The sequence below is a fragment of the Podarcis vaucheri genome, assembly GCF_965113315.1.
Source record: "Podarcis vaucheri genome assembly, chromosome: 9".
Taxonomy (NCBI): Eukaryota; Metazoa; Chordata; class Lepidosauria; order Squamata; family Lacertidae; genus Podarcis; species Podarcis vaucheri.
Window position 1 is genome coordinate 54,942,651 of NC_138767.1, and position 7,467 is coordinate 54,950,117.

Sequence of the window (7,467 nt, forward strand, 5' to 3'; positions counted from 1 at the left end):
CCTCTCCCTTTTCCATTTCCACAGAGGTTGGATGGCCACCTGTCCTGTTTGACCGAGTTCCCTGCATTAAAAGGGGGTTGGACTGGATGACCCTCAGGGACCCCTTCCAACCTCTCCCATTCTAGCATTCTATGCCTAGAGCTGAGCTCACCTCCCTCGCCAAGCCCGCCTTCTCTTTCAGATAAGTCCCGTGCCTTCTCCTCTCCACCAATCAGCGACGTAGCCGGGAGAGGCGCTTGCTAGGAGTGGACGAATTCTCTCTCTTCCCACCCCAACCCCCAACATCTCGCGCCGTCCTCATCCATTGCGCGCGCCCTGGGACCTAAGTCTCGCGCGATCGGCTTTGCCCGCTCGCTATATAAACCCGCTGAAGGCGCGTTTGCCCCCTTTGCGCCCTTTCCGCTTCTGGGCTGCTGGGCCTACCGAGGTTGGAGGTAAGCATGGCTGGGTGCGAGGTGGAGCTGGCCTTGAAATTGGTCTTTTCCCCGCGGAGCCCCTTAAGCATTGCGCACCTCAAGCGTCCCGTGCTTGAGGTGGTCAACACAGGGGGGCAGAGGATTCCTCTCACTGAAACCCGGGGCAGGGCTGCCGCTCTCTGCTTCCGGATCCTGTCGTGAGAGACACGTGCTGGAGCTCCTGCTTGGCCCAGGAAGGGCCATTTCGGTGTGTATCTGACTGTAGCGCTGGGTGGGTGAGTGGCAGGCTTCGCATGAGCAGTTCATCTACCCCAAAACAGATGCCCTGCACCCCCTTACGTTTCCCAGCTTCATTCAGGAAAGAGCATTTAATCATAAAAAGCATGTCGTTGAACCCATGCATTCAGTCACCGGCCTAAATTGTAGAGTTGAAAGGGATCCCCAAAGCTCATCTAGTCCAGCCCCCTGCAATGCAGGAGTTCATAGCCTGTGAATACAGGCGAAAGAGGATAAAACATATTAAAGGGCTAACTAGTATCCACGTTTGTATGGCTTGTCCTTCACTGCTCAGCAAGAGTTAATTTTGCAGTGCAAATAAGTTGGATATGAAAGCCTGGCATGTCCCCTTGTGTTTTATGCTTGGGTTGCATATGTACTGTACTTTAAAAGCACACTCAAGGGGTTTTGAGCGTTGTGGTTTACCCCTTAAAGAGTTGCAATTACCAGCAGCCCTTAAAAAGCTGCAGTACCCAAAATTATTTGAGGGAGGAAATGTGCTTTAAATGCACAGTGCGCACACAGCCTTGTACCCTGCTTTCCCCCAAAAAATGTTCAGAGTGGCCTTTATATATGGCCAGGCCTGCTTACAGCTGCTAGAACTACATCAGGTACCTTCAGACAATTTCTCTGGGCATTGAAAAAGAAACACATTTAATTATTACTTTTTTGCAAATTTTGTTGCCATAAAATTATTTTGAGTTTTCTCCCTCATAAAGAATCATGTCTTCTGTCTATTATGTTTTGTTAATCCTACAAACATCCATCACACTGGACCAATAGAAATAATAAATATTCTTCATTCATTTATTCCCAACCCTTCGCCCTAAGGTTCCAGGGCAGGTTACAGCTTTAAAACAGTTTCCAATCATAAAAATAGGATGGGTCCTAAAAATATGTTGTATGAGGATATTGGGGAACAAGGTACCATCTCTGGCATCTTCCCACAATGTTCACTTTGCAGTATGAGTCTCTAGAGTACAACTTGAGGGTCAGGATAGTGCTCTGGAACTGCAAAAACTGACAGAAAATGCTGCTTGAATGCTACAGGAATTCAAATTTAAAACACACACCTGCCCAGAACCTTTTGGTTACTAGCATTGGGAAGAAAGCAATAAATCTTGATTGAATTAGTAGTATTCCCATGGTGTATTCCCCCTGATTTGGTCTACAAGCAGTGGCATGATGAAAAACAGTGTTGCAATTCTTCAGATTAGTGGGCTTTTGATACATGTTATGACAAAATTTGGTACAGTTGCCTTGACTTACAAGGTTGAAACATTTGCTGCTAGCTTTGTGTTGTTCAAAAGCCATAGTAACAAAAGTAGCCAGTTAACTAATTCTTCTGTTGCAGGTATGTTCCAGTAAAAGCAAAACCCCTGTCATCTTAGCTGCAAGGCCTTCCACAAAGTGTTCTGTCACTGAACAAGCTGGAAGCAATATTCCTTTAGGTAGAAGGTAAGAATTAATGACAATCCTTTCTCTAGAACATTTGAATCTGTCTTGGCCCCAGAGCTTGCAGTGAGCCCCTTACACTAACTTTTCATCCTATTTTGCATACATTCCAAGCGCCTTACTTAAAACTCAGTGGCCTTGCTCCAGTCTTTTTGCCCTCATTTCCCATTACAACACTGCCTGTGATTCTTTCCCCTCCAGTGCTGTCTTACAAAGCTCTCTTCTAAACAATTCTACCTATGTTTCCTTGCTATCCTTGATGTCTGTGACTTATCCAAGGACACCTGCATGACACTATTTTTCTTCAAATCCTTCCTCAGTGCCACCCATTTCCCCAAGAAGTCATTGGCCCCTAACCCCTTGCTGCATATTACATATGCATGCGTGTCTCTTGCCTCTCAAAATACTGCAGCAACCAGTTGTTTGCACAGTTCTTTTTATTAAGTGTCCTGTAATTTGATGGTGCTAGATAATCATTGCTTGAGACTACTTGCTAATGGCCAGTAACTTGTACCAGTGTTGCACAAAATGCTAAGTAAGATAAGGGGCAGCTTTGTTCCTGTGTAGGAGATGCAGGGTCAGAACGTGGGCTGATTAATAAAAAACAAAGAAACAATGCTAGATTTGTAAGGTAAAGGTAAAGGGACCCTTGACCATTAGGTCCAGTTGTGACTGACTTTGGGGTTGTGGCGCTCATCTCACTTTATTGGCCGAGGGAGCCGGCATCCAGCTTCCGGGTCATGTGGCCAGCATGACTAAGCCGCTTTGCATTGTGCTATTTGATGCACAGGTTTGGCCCACGAAATAAGTGGAACTGCAACGTAACAGTACAAGGTATTACTTTGTCACAAGCTCTGCCATTTCTAGTTGCAGTTAAGAGCTGCGGGAGAGTTGGGCTTCTGCCTATTTCTCTCTATTGTGTTTCTGGTTTCAGCAAAGGCTGGATCAAGCAGCCTTGCTGGTAAAGGGACCCCTGAACATTAGGTCCAGTCGTGGCTGACTCTGGGGTTGCGGCGCTCATCTCGCTTTACTGGCCGAGGGAGCCAGCGTACAGCTTCCGGGTCATGGGGCCAGCATGACTAAGCCACTTCTGGCGAACCAGAGCAGTGCATGGAAACAGTTTACTTTCCCGCCAGAGCGGTACCTATTTATCTACTTGCACTTTGAGGTGCTTTCGAACTGCTAGGTTGGCAGCACCAGGGACGGAGCAATGGGAGCTCACCCTGTCGTGGGGATTCGAACCGCCAGCCTTTTGATCAGCAAGTCCTAGGCTCTGTGGTTTAACCCACAGCGCCACGTTCCTCCAGATTTGTGAGTAGGAAGGATTTAAAGGAAAAGGGCCTAATACAGCAACTGATGAACCTGAAAAGCATTGTGCTTATGTGGTTCAGTCTGTTCCTTGATTTGGCGTGAATGTTTGCAGATCAGTGGATTTAGTAGTTGCCAAGTGATAAACATCAATGTGTGAACTAAGTATTTGGAGTCAAAGTCTTTGGAGTTGCAGGCACTAGATTTCCCCCTTTTTAGCTTTGCCCTCTTAAGGCTGGTGGTGCTTTAAGTGGCCAACACAAAGGGGTAGAGTAATTCTCTCTCAAACCCAGAGGTGAGAACGTAACTTTCCTCTGGATCCTGTCGGGAGGAACAAACATAAGAAAATACTTGTTAAATGTCTACTGTGATACAATGATATATCTTGCTCTAGAATTACTGTGACTGATGTCAGTGGCATTTTAAACATCGGCCCATGGATTTTGTACTTTCTTGATAGTTAGGTACATGTAAAACTTTTTAGGAGGGAAAAGTTAAGATGGATATATTCTTTTAGCAGATGCCTGGGCGGTTATCCAGAGCTTTGAGCATCCCTGACAACTAGAAAGACCCAAGCATCTGGGTGAGTACTATGAACAGCTGCAGATGAATGGATTATAGATGGTTCTGTAGAAACTGCAGGTGTGGCAAGGGAAGATTCATTCATCTGGCTGGCATTTCATTACCAAGTAAAGAAGAGGCCCAGTGCAGTAGCCTGTAGGAAAAATGATTTCTGTTTGTGCAGTGGAACTTTCCCCTCCCCGTGCATGCCCCACACCTAGAGAAATTTTGAAACCATGTGAGAAAACAAAAAATATTGGTGTGGTTTTTTTGTGTGTGTGTGTGTGTTTGTTTTGAAAAATACATAGTCCTTTTGCCCACTCCATCACCCTTTACAAATCAAAAGTTACTTTGCTACTTGAGAAACAAAGTTTTCTTTTACAGTGGTACCTCTGGTTACGAACTTAATTTGTTCCAGAGGTCCGTTCTTAACCTGAGGTACCACTTTAGCTAATGAGGCCTCCTGCTGCTGCTGCGCCGCCAGAAAATGATTTCTGTTCCCATCCTGGGACAAAGTTCTTAACCCAAGGTACTATTTCTCGGTTAGCAGAGTCTGTAACCCGAGGGACCACTATATAACTTTGTTTACCAGAGCATTACCATATTTGGTATATTAAAAGTAGTTTATTCAGACAGTAATTACAAATTGAATTTACTTGTTATTTTGTTACAAGTAGAACCCCAAAACAAGCCTTTGATCAATTTCTGATTCTTTCTGTTCCTCTGTACTTTCTCCTATGAGAGGACAGAAAGCGACACACCAACCTTGCTAACAAAGGGAAGCCCACAAAGAAGGCACTGAATCTTCCTTCTGTGTTAATGGCAGTGCCTCCTAGAGGCCAAAATGCATCTTGCTCTTGTCCTCAGTGTACAAGAGACGCAATAATCTGATAGTGCAAATCAGTGGTTCTTAACCTGTGGCTCGCAACCCCTTTGGGGGTTGAAAAACCTTTTCACAGGGGTCGGCAAGCTTTTTTGGGGGGTGGGCTCCTCCGACAGCCTCTGCCGCTCACAAGGGCAGGCACAGGAGCCACGCTTAGCAGTCAAGGCATGTGTCGACACTGATGGCATTCACTTATACCCATAAGTATAGCCAACTGATGTCTGTTTTAGCCTAACATTTCCTCCTGTGCTACTTTTTTCTGCTTCCAGAGTTTCTTGCATCCGGGTCCCACGCTTAAATTAAAACAGCAAAATGGAAAGATTCTTTAGTTTGGCAAGTACTAGTAAAAAGCAAGAACTTGTTGAGGATGACAAAGAAGAAGTTGATGAAGAAAGGAGCCGCAAATACAGAAAACAAGATGACAGTTATTTGTATTTTGGTTTCATTAGTGTGAACAATGAAGAGCACCCACAGTGTGTTTTGTGTTTGAAAATACTCCCCATTGAATGCACGTTGCCTTGCAAAATGAAACACCACTTAGAAAGTGTTTATAAGAACGATGTGGGTAAACCAATGGAATATATCTCTAGAAAACTAAGTCAGGTGAAAGAATCAGTATTTAATACACAGGTTACCGTCCTTTAGTAAAACTCTTTTAGCATCCTATAAATAACCTACCGGGTCGCAAAATGTAAGAAACCCATACAATAACAGAAGAACTCTTATTGATATGCTGTCTACTATGTGGCACTGTGGGTTAAACCACAGAGCCTAGGGCTTGCCAATCAGAAGGTTGGCAGTTTGAATCCCCGAGATGGGGTGAGCTCCCGTTGCTCGGTACTTGCTCCTGCCAACCTAGCAGTTTGAAAGCACATCAAAGTGCAAGTAGATAAATAGGTACCACTCCAGCGGGAAGGTAAACGGCGTTTCCGTGCGCTGCTCTGGTTCGCCAGAAGCGGTTTAGTCATGCTGGCCACATGACCCGGAAGCTGTACGCCGGCTCCCTCGGCCAATAAAGCGAGATGAGCAGCACAACCCCAGAGTCTGTCATGACTGGGCCTAATGGTCAGGGGTCCCTTTACCTTTACCTATGGTTGGAGTATCCTCTGACAATGCAATCTGCCACCAAATTCAAGATTTAGGAGAGGGACTTAATGAGCAGCTTTTAGAAAAAATGAGGAGGAAGGACTTTGGTTTGCAGTTTGATGTGTCCACTGATAGCAATAGAGATGCTCATCTAACCTGTTATGTGCGTTTTGATGATGATCTAAATGAAATGGTGGAATATATTTTTTTGTAAGGACGTAAATGTAGAAGTAGCAAGCGAAGATTTGTTTGGAATTGTGGACAACTTCATGACAGTAAATAAAAAAAATAGACGGGGCTCATTGCGTCGGTGTGTGCATCGATGGTGCTCATTCTGTGGCAGGCTGTTACAATGGCCTAAAAGCACTCATTCTCAGCAGAGCCCCTGATGCAGTTTTTATACATCATACTACCCATAAGGAAGAACTTGCTTCTCAGCATTTGAGTGCTGATTTGAACAAAGCCCTGCAAACAGTGCTAGATGTGGTTAACTTCATCCAAACTCAACCTCAGAAAGCTAGATTTATCAATAAAATGTGTTGAGATTTACCTGTTGTTCTTGAACTTGCTCAAGAACTCCATTCTTACCTTGACCAAGAAAACCATGCCAGTGCTAAGTGTTTTCTCGATGTGGACTTCTTGCTGTAAGTTGCCTATCTCTATGATATTTTCAAAAAGCTGAAATTGTTCAATAAATCTTCACAAGGGAGCGAAACTCATTTGCTTAGACTCACTTGTAAAGTTTCGGCCTTTGAAAATAAACTTTTTTGGAAGAGAAAAACTGAAGGAGGATGAATGGACTGCTTCCCAGTTCTACAGCAAGAGAGATACTATTTCACTAATTAGTGGACATTTAGCTCATCTCAGTGCCCATTTCGATAAGTACTTTTTTGAAAATGGTGACAGGTTTCAGTGGTTTCAAGTACTTTGGTACTGATCCTCCTTCATATTTAATACTGTACAAGAGGAGGAACTGATACAACTTTCATCAGACCCCTTAACTAAAAGCAAAGCTTAAAGACACGCTAGTGCCAAAATTTTGGACTTCAGTAAAACAGGAGTTCCCAACATTGAGTAACAAAGCACTGAAGATAATGATTAATTTTGCAACATCCCATCTATGTGAGTCTGGGTTTCCAGCCATGGCTGTCATAAAAAGCAAATACATCTCAGGATTTGATGTGGAGAAGGAAATGAGAGTAGCAGTAACTACATTGGTCCCAATATTTGAAAAGCTGTGCAACAATAAGCAAACTCTGGTTTCTTGCTAATAAAAAAGACTGACATTTCATGTGCCTTATGTTTTTACTGAACCTTTTTTAAAAAATGAAGACTAAATGGTTTATTGTATTATATCTGCTTCAAAATGCAACGTTGTATCTTTTTCCCATTGGTATATTCAGATTTTCTTAATTTTTTTAAAATTTAAATTTGTTTTCAGTTTTCCCCAGCTTACAAAAATAATATTTAGCAGGGCAATGA

General features: G+C 43.7%; 1 long non-coding RNA gene across 1 annotated transcript; it reads left to right on the plus strand.

Moving 5' to 3' along the window:
• Positions 1-400: 400 nt before the first annotated feature.
• On the plus strand, positions 401-7,274 carry LOC309540928. Its single transcript, XR_014223524.1, has 4 exons — positions 401-434; positions 2,047-2,150; positions 3,973-4,038; positions 5,169-7,274. It is a non-coding gene; the product is annotated as an uncharacterized lncRNA (long non-coding RNA).
• The last annotated feature ends 193 nt before the right edge of the window (positions 7,275-7,467 follow it).